We start from the raw sequence: 12254 nt of genomic DNA on the forward strand, positions 1-12254 counted from the left end.
GGTTTGGCTGATCCTCTGGGGCACAGGGGGTGACTCTTGGGGCTGGGCCTGTGCAGGGCTCAGGGTTGGACTCCAGGATCCTTGGGGGTCCCTTCCAGCTCAGCACATTCTGGGATTCTGTGATTCTGTGACGTGGGTCAGTGGTGGCCTTGGCAGAGCTGGGGGACCTGCTGGGCTTGATGATCTCAGAGGGCTTTTCCCACCCAAATGTTGCTGTGGTTCTGCAATCAGCATCCTCTTCTCCATCCTCTTCTCCACCTGTCTGGTGTTACAGAGATGCTTATGATCTGAAAATTCAGGGGAAAACTCCTCATTGGTAACCAAATCCTGTTTGGATTATGCCAGGAATTTGGAGGAAAAGTGCTGGAGAGCTTCAGGGTGTTGCAGGCTTGGATGAAGCTTTCTGAGCAGATCCTGCTAGAAGGAATTTCCTGTCCTAGTAGAGCAAAGTCCCCCAAACAGCCATTTGCTTCTGCCACTGGCCAACATTATCACAAAAAATATTATTTCCATGCTGGAAAGCTGCTTATCAAAACTTTTTCCAAACCTGATTATTTCCTGATTCTCTGGAAAGGATTTAAGGAAAGATCATGCTTATAAATTCATTTGCATTTTCTCCCCCTGCTGCTTTCACGGTAAAAAACTCAAACCTCACATAAAATATCTGCTTTTTTCTCAATCTTCAGTTACAAATCACTGGATTTCATGTGCTTTCCCACTTCTCTTGTTCAAATATGGATTGTGCCATGCATAGAAATGTGGGATTATTTAAGGCTCAATAAAGAAGTGAATATAAAGCTCTTAGTTTTTCGAGGTATTTCTGTCTCTGGGCTGAATTCAGGGGGAAACCACTGGCAGCAAAAGCCACATTCCCCATCCAGAAGAATAGTTTGGACCTTAGTGAACCTTTCCAGAAGTCAGAATAAACATGCTGTAAATACTTCTCCCCATTTTACTGCACATCTCGTGTCTCCCTTGTGCCAGTTGCTTGACATAAAATTCCCGAAATAAAACCAGCTGCTGCAGGAATTACATGCAGTACTTTCACTGAGGAGAGAGGACACGTGGAATATTCTTTTCCTGACTGTGAAATGGAAACCATATTTAGAAAATGAAGCTTTTTTTTTTTCCCATTTAAGAAGAAGGAAGGCACAGCCCGTGCTGGCTGGAGGCAGGGCCCTCGTGGTGTGAGTTCTGCGTGTTTGCACCGAGTTGGCTGCAAAATTCCTTGGAAGAAAGTGCTGAAGCTTTCTCCTTGTGGGAATGTTTTCCTTGGTTTCACGCAGCTGGTGGAAAACTGTGCCCATAATAGATTACTTGCCTCAAAAGAAAACGTTGGATAGAACTTTTATGGTGCCCTAAACTCTTGGGGGGTAACTCCACAGCTCAGGGGACCCGGGAATTTCTTGGTGCTTCTTCCCTGTGGAGGTGGGGCTGGATCCAGCTGCCTCCACAGGCTCTGTCCCTTCCCTTCCAAGTGTCAAACCATTCCCAGCAGCTCTAAGTCTAACAAAATACCCCCTTTCTGTGTAACAGTCCCAAAACACCCACGTGGATGTGGATTATTTGGATCCAGCTGGGTGAGGAGTTCCTGGAGTGGACCAAGGGCCGAGGTGTTTGATGCTGAAGGTGTCCCTCAGTGTCTGTGTTCCCGTTGCCTCTGGAAAAGCCACAAATGCAGAGCTGGGAGAGCTGGGAGAACCTCTTCCACTTTTCCTTTGCTTTGGTGGGACTGGCTTCTCACTCAGCCAACCTGGACAACACCCACTGTCCCTGGATTCCAATCCAAACCAGGGGCCTGGAAAAACACTTCTTCTCTGCCAAAATGCTCTTGCAGGAACAGCTTTCCTGAAATTCCGGATATACTTACAAGCCTCAGCTTGGCACTGTGCTAAGAGCTATAAGCAGTTAGAGAATGAATTAAAACATGATACATGGTGTGGGAAATGAAACCCAATTTCATGTTCACTTTTTAGCTGAGTTACTCTAATAAGTGTTGCAAATGCAGGTGAATATCCCACAAATTAAAGGGAGAATGAAGCGTTTTCTAATTTTATCTGGAAAAACACATTAAGGATGGCAGCAGGTCAGCTGGTGCAGGATTAATCACTTCCCAACCCCTGGGGTTGGGCTTTTGGGGCACTTGAATGGCTGCCTACTTGATCAGGGAAAAGAAAGGGACTTTTAGGCATTCCAGGCATCTTGCCCAGCACAAACAAAAGGTGTCATTAACTGCCTCTGAGTTCCTAGGTTTTCCAACTTAGTTTTCCTTTCAAACTTTTATTGAAACGATTTTTTTTCTATTTTTCCTCACATAAAAGAATCCAAAAATGATCTGAAATGTTTGTGCAGTGCAATTGCTCTTATTGTCTTTATGAAGTTTCAGCTAGTACAGGAAAATATTGACTTGTGATGCTGAGCTGGCCAACAGCATTTATTTCTTCCCAGGCAGCAACCAAGAAAAAAAGCTTTCTGGCTCTTTCTACTCCGATTTTTTCCATCATTTTGTTGTTATGGATCTGAACTCCTGTTGACTCTTAGGCTTGTTTTTGCCAGGAAAGGAGGCACATCCTATTGACCAACTGAGCTCGTGGAGAGAGTGGTCAGGGACAAAGGAAAGATCTGGCCTGAATTGGGACTCTCAGATGGGTGCAAAGTGCTATGGAAGAGGAGATGCAGCCAACCTGCTGCTTTTATAGTGGTGTAAATCATGGATTTGGCATGGAATAAATATCTTCCAGCCCACCATGGTGCTGGTGTGAGCCATGTGCAAGGACACAGTGTGGTCACAGGGGCTGCTCGTGGGGACTGGATGAGGGGAAGGAGGTGTGGGACTCCCACTCTGACCAGCCTGACCTTCCTTACCTGCTACACTTTGTAAGTCCCCTGAGGAGCAGCTGAGGGAGCTGGAGGGGCTCAGCCTGGAGAAAAGGAGGCTCAGGGGGGACCTTCTGGCTCTGCAACCCCCTGACAGGAGGGGGGAGCCGGGGGGGGGTCGGGCTCTGCTCCCAGGGAACAAGGGACAGGAGGAGAGGGAACGGCCTCCAGCTGTGCCAGGGGAGGGTCAGGTTGGACATCAGGAGGAATTTCTCCATGGAAAGGGTGGTCAGGCACTGGAAGGGGCTGCCCAGGGAGGTGGTGGAGTCCCCATCCCTGGAGGTGTCCAAGGAAGGACTGGAGGTGGCACTCAGTGCTCTGGGCTGGGGGACAGGGTGGGGATGGGGCACAGGGTGGACTCCATGGCCTGGGAGGGCTTTCCCAACCTGAATGATGGTGTGATCCTGTGATCATCCCTGAAATGGCAGGAGGGTGCTGGTGAGCTGGAAGTATGACCAAGGATGGGGGTGTAGATCACCCAGATTTTGGTGATTCGAGTCCCAGTTGTTCAGTGTCCTTAAAACCAGCTCTGTCTGTGCCCTGGTCACCTCAGGTGGGGCTGCAGGTGTGGGGTTGGATTTGCTGCTTCACTGTTTTGTGGTCACAGACCCCTGGAATGGTTTGGGTTGGAAGGCACCATAAAGCCCATCCAGTCCCACCTCCTGCCAAGGGCAGGGACACCTTCCACTAGCCCAGGTTGCTCCAAGCCCCATCCAACCTGGCCTTGGACACTTCCAGGGATGGGGCAGCCACCTCCCTGTTGGGGTTGATGACTCTGCATGTGGATGCTCTTGCCATGACCTCCCCAATTTTGCTCCAATTTAGGCCGTGCTGCTGCTCCTCTGGTTTCCTGACCTGCCTTTTGTTCAGAGGAGCAAAGTCAAAGTGCTTCATTCCCCCTCTTCTTCCTCCTGCCTCTTGCATATCACAGAGCAGGGCTGAGTCCACAGTGCTCACATTTTGTTCCTTAGAAAGAGTAAATCAAAACTAGGTCAGTGCTTTGGCCTCTGACTTTGTCTCCCTCAAGCCAACATGACTTAAGGGTTTTGTCACGTTGGATGAAATCACCTCTGAGTTAAACATCCTTTATTATCTCTGTTTTCAGGCTGACAGGGAGGAGATGTGTTGGAGTGGATTCCATTCTATGATTTTTGCTTGTTAGTGTGGCTCTTTTACAAACTCTAAGGGCTTGGCCGTGGTTTTGTCACCTTCAGCATTTGGCATTGCCTTCTAAGGGTGCCCCCAAAATCTTGTGAACTCTTCATTGCTTCAGAAAAATCCTGGGGTGACTGTTCAGAAAGGAGCATTGTTGGCTGGGTCATACCTGTGCCAGCACAGGTTTCATCAATTTTCTGCCTCTGGTGCAGCTCTTCCAAGTGGAACTTTCCCTGCAATGTGGCCAAGAGGCAAGATTAAATCATTCCTTGGTCTGCTGAAGGCACAGAAGGATTCTGTAGGAATCCCTGTGGAGCGTGGCAGGAGCCAGGAGGCTGTGAAATCCATATTTCCCATGTCTGATATATATGATAGGACATATCTGAGATGTTGGGATCAACTGATTCCTGCAGCAGTGGTGAGGGGGGCTGGTTGTCTGAGCTGGGATTTTCTGGAAAGAACCATTTCAAGATCTCTGTTTGAATGAAATCCATGTGTTAACAGATTTGACATGTTTGAAGTATGAGCTTCAAAACCAGTGGATACTTCAGAGTTTAATTTCAAACTGAATTGCCTTGGGTTTAACAGGTTTGTGTTCATAACTTTCACACGGTCATGGAAGTCATAAAAGCCAACTTTTGAAGCAAATGTTACAATACTGGGTACAGGCAAATTGTTCTGTGTTGTTGTGTTCTATTTGTTGGTTTTCTCTTTTATTTTAAAGAGATGGGAGTCTCCCTGTGTGTGAAACAGAGCAAGGGACCTTCTTGTCCAGAGAATCAGAGTCATGGAATATCCTGAGTGGGAAGGGACCCACAAGGATCATCAATCCAACTCCTGGCCCTGCACATTTATACAATGTAAAAATGTAAATATTAAAAAGATGGTAAGCTGTTAGAGAGTGTCCAAAGGAGGGAATGAGGATGGGGAAGGGCCTTGGTTTGAAGCCACCTGAGGACACTGAGGGCACTTGGTGTGTTCAGCTGGAGCAGAGGAGACTGAGGGGAGACCTCAGTGCAGTTCCACCTTCCTGGGCAGGGGCAGAGGAGGGGCAGGGACTGAGCTCTGCTCTGGGGGGACCAGGGACAGCAGCCAGGGAATGGCTGGAGCTGTGTCAGGGCAGGCTCAGGTTGGATCTCAGCCAAAGGTTCTTCCCCCAGAGGCTGGTTGGGCACTGCCCAGGCTCCCCAGGGCAGTGGGCACAGCCCCAAGGCTGCCAGAGCTCAGGGAGGGTTTGGCTGATCCTCTGGGGCACAGGGGGTGACTCTTGGGGCTGGGCCTGTGCAGGGCTCAGGGTTGGACTGATGTTCCTTGGGGGTCCCTCCCACCTCAGCACATCCTGGGATTCTGAGATTCTGTGAATACCCGGCATTGCTCAAAGATGATTCCATAAAACAAGCCTTACACCAGCTAAAAATGCTGAAATTTAGGAATCTGCTGCCAAAAACACTGACCCACCATAACTTATTGTTCCTCTGTTTCCCTCCTGTTCACAGCTGTAATAAATTCAGAGGGTAAATTGAAAGTCCAGCATTTTTTCCTGCCTGATGATATTCCAGGCAGTTTAACATCCCACCCAGCTCTGGGCTTGCATTTCATTCCAGGGACATCATGAATTTTCCCGTCTTTGCTGCAGAGCAGGGCTCAAAGCTGGAAAATGACTTTTCTGCAAAGTGAATGTTGTCAGTTTGAGCCTCCTGATCAGGAAAAAAGGTCCATTTCCATGTCCCTTATGAGCCTTTTGTAGGGAATTTGCCCATCTGGCTGTGGTTCTTTCCAGTCTCCTGGGTGTGAGCAGGCACACAGTCTCCTGCAGCACAGATTGGGGCTATAAATAAGCAAAAAGCAAAATTTTTTTCCTTTTTTTTTTTTCCTCCTTAATTCCTCCCATCTTTACTTATTTTCTGCAGCAAATGTAAGATTTCCCCTATTTCCAGTGCATTGGAAAGGTCAGTCCTTTGCACAAAACCAGCACTTGCATTTTGCCTCAGTCTCCAGATGTTTCCAGGCTCCTTCTGTAATTTTGAGCAACTATTTTGCACCTTGGTTCCCCAGCTTTAAAATGGGAACAAGAAGCCTTTTGCTGTGCCCTTTTTATGCAGCAGAGAATATATTTGGACACAGAGCCCAACAAATCCAGCTCCCAATTAGTTGCCACTAATTGCAAGAGTAAAGAGCACGTGTTACTTCCTGTGGCACGATCAGATGGTTGTGGAATCATGGAATAACCTGAGCTGGAAGGCACCCCCAAGGAGCATTGTGATGCTCTGCAAGGTTGTTGTAACACCATGTAGTTGTGACAGGTTCATTAGCATTCCAGATGCTGCCAGTGTGGAGGATCTGCTGAGCTTCCCACCCCTCCATGCTGGCTGGAGGCCACGGTGGGTGGTGGTTGTGCTCTTGCCAAGGTTGGAGCTGCTCCTCCTGCCAAAGACTTCCTCCTCCTTTCACTCTGCAAATCAAGCCTTCCTGAAAAATACCTCCCCTTGAGCCTTTGGTGGCACCTGCAACAGCAGAGGGCCATCGAGGGCATGTTGGGGAGACCTTGGGTTGATCGGTGCCGTGTCCTGCCGGGGACAGCCTGGGATAGTCCCTGCCAAGGGGCTGACAGGGCCTACACAATGAACATGAGGAGTTTATAAAATAAATGAGCAGCATATAATTCACAAGGAGCTTGGATATACATTCCTGAGGCTGAGCTTTGAGGTAGGTTGAGAATGACGATCTTTTGGAGTGCTCAGTAGCCAGGGCTGCACCAAAAGCCACCAAGGCCCAACACAGCCATGGCTGAGCAGTGGTGGGAGCCTCTGACGTGGCTGTATTTTGGCCTGGTTGTCATCTACTTTAAATATTAAATAAAATTAAACTGTTATCAGACTGATATTAAAGGAAATCATGCAGTCATGGAATCATTAAGGTTGGAAAAGCCCTCCAAGATCAGCCTTCAACCACTGAGTGACAGCAGCCAGGGAATGGCTGGAGCTGTGTCAGGGCAGGCTCAGGTTGGATCTCAGCCAAAGGTTCTTCCCCCAGAGGCTGGTTGGGCACTGCCCAGGCTCCCCAGGGCAGTGGGCACAGCCCCAAGGCTGCCAGAGCTCAGGGAGGGTTTGGCTGATCCTCTGGGGCACAGGGGGTGACTCTTGGGGCTGGGCCTGTGCAGGGCTCAGGGTTGGACTCCAGGATCCTTGGGGGTCCCTTCCAGCTCAGCACATCCTGGGATTCTGTGAACCATGTTGTGAAGTGCCTTCTCTACTCATTTTTTGAACAAGACCAGTTTTAAAGAGACAAAACAAGCCTGAGCTGCTGTTCAAGCTGCCATCAGCTGGGAAGCCTTTGCAGGCAAGAGGGAAGATAAAAAACTGAAACCCATGAAGACCAAACCATGAAAATTTTGTCAGTGACTTTAATTTGCAGGGTGCTGGAGCCCTCCTGCACAGCAGCCCTGGGAGCCCGTTTGCTGAACGAGGCAGCACCACGGTGCTTCTCCATGGGCTTCCAGTTAATATGTGCAATAACTCACCCTGGACTAATTAAGCAGCTCAATTTGTAAAAGAGGCATAAGGGAGTTGGATCCAGGGCGTTTGTTTGAGGAGCACAGTGCAGTGTTTGGGTTTGGGCAGCCGAGTGTTGTGGATCCCGCTGTGTCCTTGACAGGGCAGCAAATCTAGAGGGTGTGGAGGCAGCGGGGTGTTTGGGGTGGTACCTGTCCCTGTCACCCCCTGTCCAAGCACAAACAACTGTTAACTAACCCAGGGTACCCTTGAGGGCAAGAGGAAATGCTTCTCTTCAAGGTGACACCATACCTGGAGACTGCCTGCTCTGAGCACCCAAATTCCCAATGTCAGTCACCCACCTTCCAGCTTCTAGTGGAAGGTGTCCCTGCCTGTGTCAGGGGCGTTGGGATGAGATGAGCTTTAGGGTCTGATGTGAACAGCTCCTCTCTTAAGAACCTTTAGTAATCCTAAAACTTTGTCTAAGTGCGCTGGGCTTGGGTTGCCTGGCTTTGAATGGATCTCAGAGGGGCCGAGCTCACAGAGTCACAGAATCCCAGGATGTGCTGAGCTGGGAGGGACCCCCAAGGATCATGGAGTCCAACCCTCAGCCCTGCACAGGCCCAGCCCCAAGAGTCACCCCCTGTGCCCCAGAGGATCAGCCAAATGCTTCTTGCCACAATTCAACATGGTTTTTCCATATAAAAACTGTCAAAGGGATGGAATTGGTCCTGAGTTGTCAAAGTCTTACTCAAAGTCCTCACTGAAAGATAGAAGAAACCCTTGGAGAACGTTGGGCTGGTTTATAAAAAACCCTTCCAGTTGCTTTAAGCTGTTCATTTGATGATGTGTGAGGATGGAAAGGCAGGGGAGAGCCCTGTGTGGAACCAGCCAAGAAGAAGGGAAAGATGGAATGAGAGCACACTGATGGCTGGGACAGAGGGAAACGTGGCAGCACCACACTGGGGTGAACAGGAGAGGCTCTTGGGAACTACTAAACCTGATTAAAGCAGACTTTTTTGGCTCAGAGGGAACTTAGCAAAGATTTTAAAGCTGTCCTAATACCTGCTGAGAAAGCCCAGCCCCAGGGGTGTGTTTATTTACCCAAATTGTTGTGGCTGTTCCTGTCAGAGCAGCAGTGACATGGCTGCTGTGCAGTCTCTCACATGCCTTACATGGGTGTCCTCCTGCAAATCTCATCTTGTTTACTTGCCTTTCCTGGAAAATTAAGAAGAAGTGTGGCCACAAAATGAATTTCAAAGTTAGCAAGTAGGAAAGTAAAGCTGTCCTTCCCAGGGAAGACATCTGGAATGACTGGCAGTTGTGAGTGTGTACCTGCACTGCCTATGGAAAATATTTTGACAGCTCAAACTGGAAGCAGACTTTGGAGTTTGGATTTTTTTTTGAAAGAACTGTGGTGTGGAACACAGCTTTGATGCCTTAATGGAATCTAGAGAGCTCAATAATATGTTTCAGGTTTGGATAAAAGAGAGGAAAATTGCTTCTAGCACTTTTATGCTCAAGAAAAACAAAGCCCAAATCATCTCTCTGTGATGTCTAATCTATATTATTTTATCAGTGTGATATCTAAGGGCAGCCTTGGTAGAGCTCGCTGAGACTTCTCAGCTCAGAGAGGAGATCCAGGAAGACTGGACCATACTCTGAGTTACTTTATATTGACCTTCCTTTAAAATAAAGAACAAGAATTAGAGGGAGGTCCAGTTGGGTGGGTTGATTTTCCTGGGTGGATGGGTTGATTTTCCTGGTGGATGGCTTGATTTTCAAGGATCATGTGCCCATGGGTCACTGCAACATGCAGGAAGTCAAGGAAAGGTGGCAGGAGGTTTGTGTGGATGAACAAGGAGCTCCCGACAAAACCCACATGTAAAAAAACATTGTAAGGGTGAAAGCAGAGTCAGATCACCCAAAGGGAATCCAGACATTATCCAGGTGTGCAGGGGTGGGATTGGGAAAGCCAAAGCCTACCTGGAGTTAAATCTGGTGACAGATGTGGAGGGCAACACCAAAAGCTTCTCTGGGTTGATCTATGGAGGAGGAAGAGCAGGGACAGTGTGGGTCTGGTGCTGGAAGGGGCAGGGCAGTGGGAGAAGGGTGAGGGCCTCAATGCCACCTTCATCTTGGTCAGACTGGCCCTGAAGAACCCCAGGTCCCCAGGGCCAGAGGGAAAGTCTGGAGCACAGATGACTTGGAGAAGTTGTGTTGACTCTGGAGTAAAAAAGACTTGGAGGAGGATTGTGCTGGGGAATAAATAAACAAACTGGCCAGACTCAAATCCAGGGGGCCTGAGGGATGCTGAGGGAGCTGTCTGATGGCACTGAGAGGCCACTCAGTTGTCTTTGTGGCAACTGGGACAGGTGCTTGAGGACTGGAAGAGGGCAAATGTCACCCCCATCTTCCAGAAGGACAGGAAAGAGGGTCCAGGGAATTAAAGGCCAGTCAGCCTCAACTCCATCCCTGGGAAGGTGATGGAGCAACTAATCCTGAAAGCCTTTTCCAAGCATTGGGAGGACAAAAAAGGCAATCAGGAACAGTCCACAAGGGGAAATCAAAGGTGACCAACCCAACAGCCTTCTGTGATGGGGTGTCGGGCTCAGCGGAGGGGGGACAGCAGGAGATGTTTGTCCTGACATTGCAAAGGTTTGGACTCTGTCTCCCCTGACTCCCCCATGGACAGAGGGATGAGGTACAGACTGGAGAAGTGCTGGGCTCAGTTGTGATCAGGGCCACGGGTCCATCTAGAGCTGGGAGTTATATATTGTCACAACACAGATGTGTTTGGTCCAGCTTTCTGAGGGCAAACACATGGAATTGCACAGGGAGGTCAGCACAATCCTCACCCTGGCTCTGTCTCATCCATGGTCCATCCCTGCTCAGCAGCAACCTTGACTGAAGGTTGGAGAAGTCCAGAGGAGGCCACAAAGTTGATGAGAGGACTGGAGCAGTTCCTCTCTGGAGACAGGCTGAGGAAGTTGGGGCTGTCCAGCCTGGAGAAGAGACAGCTGTGTGGAGACCTCACAGCTCCTTCCAGGGTCTGAAGGGGGCTACAAGGAAGCTGGAGAGGGACTGTTCACCAGGAACTGGAGAGACAGGACAAGAGAGAAAGGGTTCAAACCAAGAGAGGTTATGTGTGGATTGGATATTGGGAAGGAATTCTTCCCTCTGAGGGTGGGGAGCCCCCGGCACAGGTTGCCCAGAGAAGCTGCCCCATCCCTGGAAGTGTCCAAGGCCAGGTTGGAGCAACCTGGGCTAGTGGAAGGTGTCCCTGCCCATGGGATTGGAATGAGACGAGCTTTAAGTTCCTTCCAAGCCAACCCATTCTGGGATGCCATAAGGTCCTTCAGGACAGACAGACAGCCCTGCCCAGCTCAGAGGGACCCAGCTGTGACAGTAAAGGCTCAGCCCAGCCTGGCTGGGCAGTGGCAAATGAGCTGAGATTTAATCTTCGAATCCCCAATTTGCTGCCGATTCCATCCCCGGTGACTCCCAGCAGGAGCCCTGTTAACTGGGGCTGTACAGCTGAAACCCAGCAACAGGGGTTAATTGGTCCCTTTCATCTCCCTTCCTGTGTTGCTTCTCAGCAACAGCTTTGTAGGTTTTTGCTTCTTTTTTAGCATTTTCCCCACCTCTTTATCTCCTTTTTTTTCCTTTCTGTCCTTATCCTTCTCCTGGAGACAGCCTCTTCTGCAGAGACCACTGTGCTGCAGACCAGGAGCAGCTGCTCTGAGGGGGTTTGAGGAAATATTTATCTGGAGATCAGGTGGGGGTGGGAAGGAGCCAGCTCAGCATTTATCTGCTGTTGCTCCTTCTTAATTGCAAGTGGAGAGAAAAAGGGATTTTATGTTTCCAGTGATGGGAGGCTGATAACTTCTTTAATTTTACAATCTCCCTCATTCCGGTCTCGTGAGTCACATTGGGAAGGAAAAAAATTGTTGTAAAAGATCACATGAGGTGGTCACCAAACAGCTGCTTTCCTTGGGCCAGGATTTCCCGCCCCCTCCCCCCCATTCCCAGGATAAGTGAAGCCAAAGACACAAGTTGTCCCAGCAGCCCATAAGCTGTGGGCTGGGGTCAGACATCCCTGGTTTCTTGCTGGCTCCTTCCAGCTCTGGCTGGACCCTGGGTGGGAATGAGCTGTGTGTAGGAAGTCTTGCAATCCTAAAATCCCAGAATGGTTTGGGCTGGGAGGGATCTTAAAGCTCATCTCATCCCACCCCCTGCCATGGGCAGGGACACCTTCCACTAGCTCAGGTTGCTCCAAACCCTGTCCAACCTGGCCTTGGACACTTCCAGGCATCCAGGGGCAGCCACAGCTTCTCTGGGCAACCTGTGCCAGGGCCTCCCCACCCTCACAGCCAAGAATTCCTTCCCAATATCTCACCTAAATCTCTCCTCTTTATTAACTCAGTGCTTTGGGAAGGTGTCAGGTGGGTTGTGCTCCTGCAGTGAGGTGCAGGAGGTGTTTGTTCTCCTTTCCCCTCAGCTTTGGAGGTGCCCCACTGCAGTGGCCACTTGCTGCCCACATGTCTTTTCTCTTCCTTTTTGGCTGCTGGTAAAAATTCCTGCTGGAAGGAGCTAAGGAATTTCTTCCTCTTCTTGTAGCCATTTGCACTTAATTGTTTTTCTGAAGGAGGGGTAATGATTTGCAGATGGCAGCAGCAGAACCCTGGAAGAACGTGCCTTTCCTTTGGATGTGTCTTTTTTCCGTGGGTT

The 12254-nt window shown here is 49.5% G+C and overlaps 2 protein-coding genes and 1 long non-coding RNA gene across 3 annotated transcripts in view; 2 read left to right on the forward strand and 1 right to left on the reverse strand.

Annotated features, from left to right (window-relative positions):
- The window catches only part of AUTS2 (activator of transcription and developmental regulator AUTS2), a 1122443-nt gene that overhangs the window by 1007644 nt on the left and 102545 nt on the right, over positions 1-12254 (forward strand). The gene's annotated exons all lie outside the window — the stretch shown is intronic.
- The window catches only part of GALNT17 (polypeptide N-acetylgalactosaminyltransferase 17), a 217753-nt gene that overhangs the window by 165324 nt on the left and 40175 nt on the right, over positions 1-12254 (forward strand). The window lies entirely within an intron of this gene.
- Positions 3949-6242, reverse strand: LOC135425386 (uncharacterized). Its single transcript, XR_010435586.1, has 2 exons — positions 6075-6242; positions 3949-4265 (listed from the first exon to the last, which is right to left on the reverse strand). It is a non-coding gene; the product is annotated as an uncharacterized LOC135425386 (long non-coding RNA).

The sequence above is a fragment of the Pseudopipra pipra genome, chromosome 21, assembly GCF_036250125.1.
Source record: "Pseudopipra pipra isolate bDixPip1 chromosome 21, bDixPip1.hap1, whole genome shotgun sequence".
In the NCBI taxonomy this organism is placed as follows: domain Eukaryota; kingdom Metazoa; phylum Chordata; class Aves; order Passeriformes; family Pipridae; genus Pseudopipra; species Pseudopipra pipra.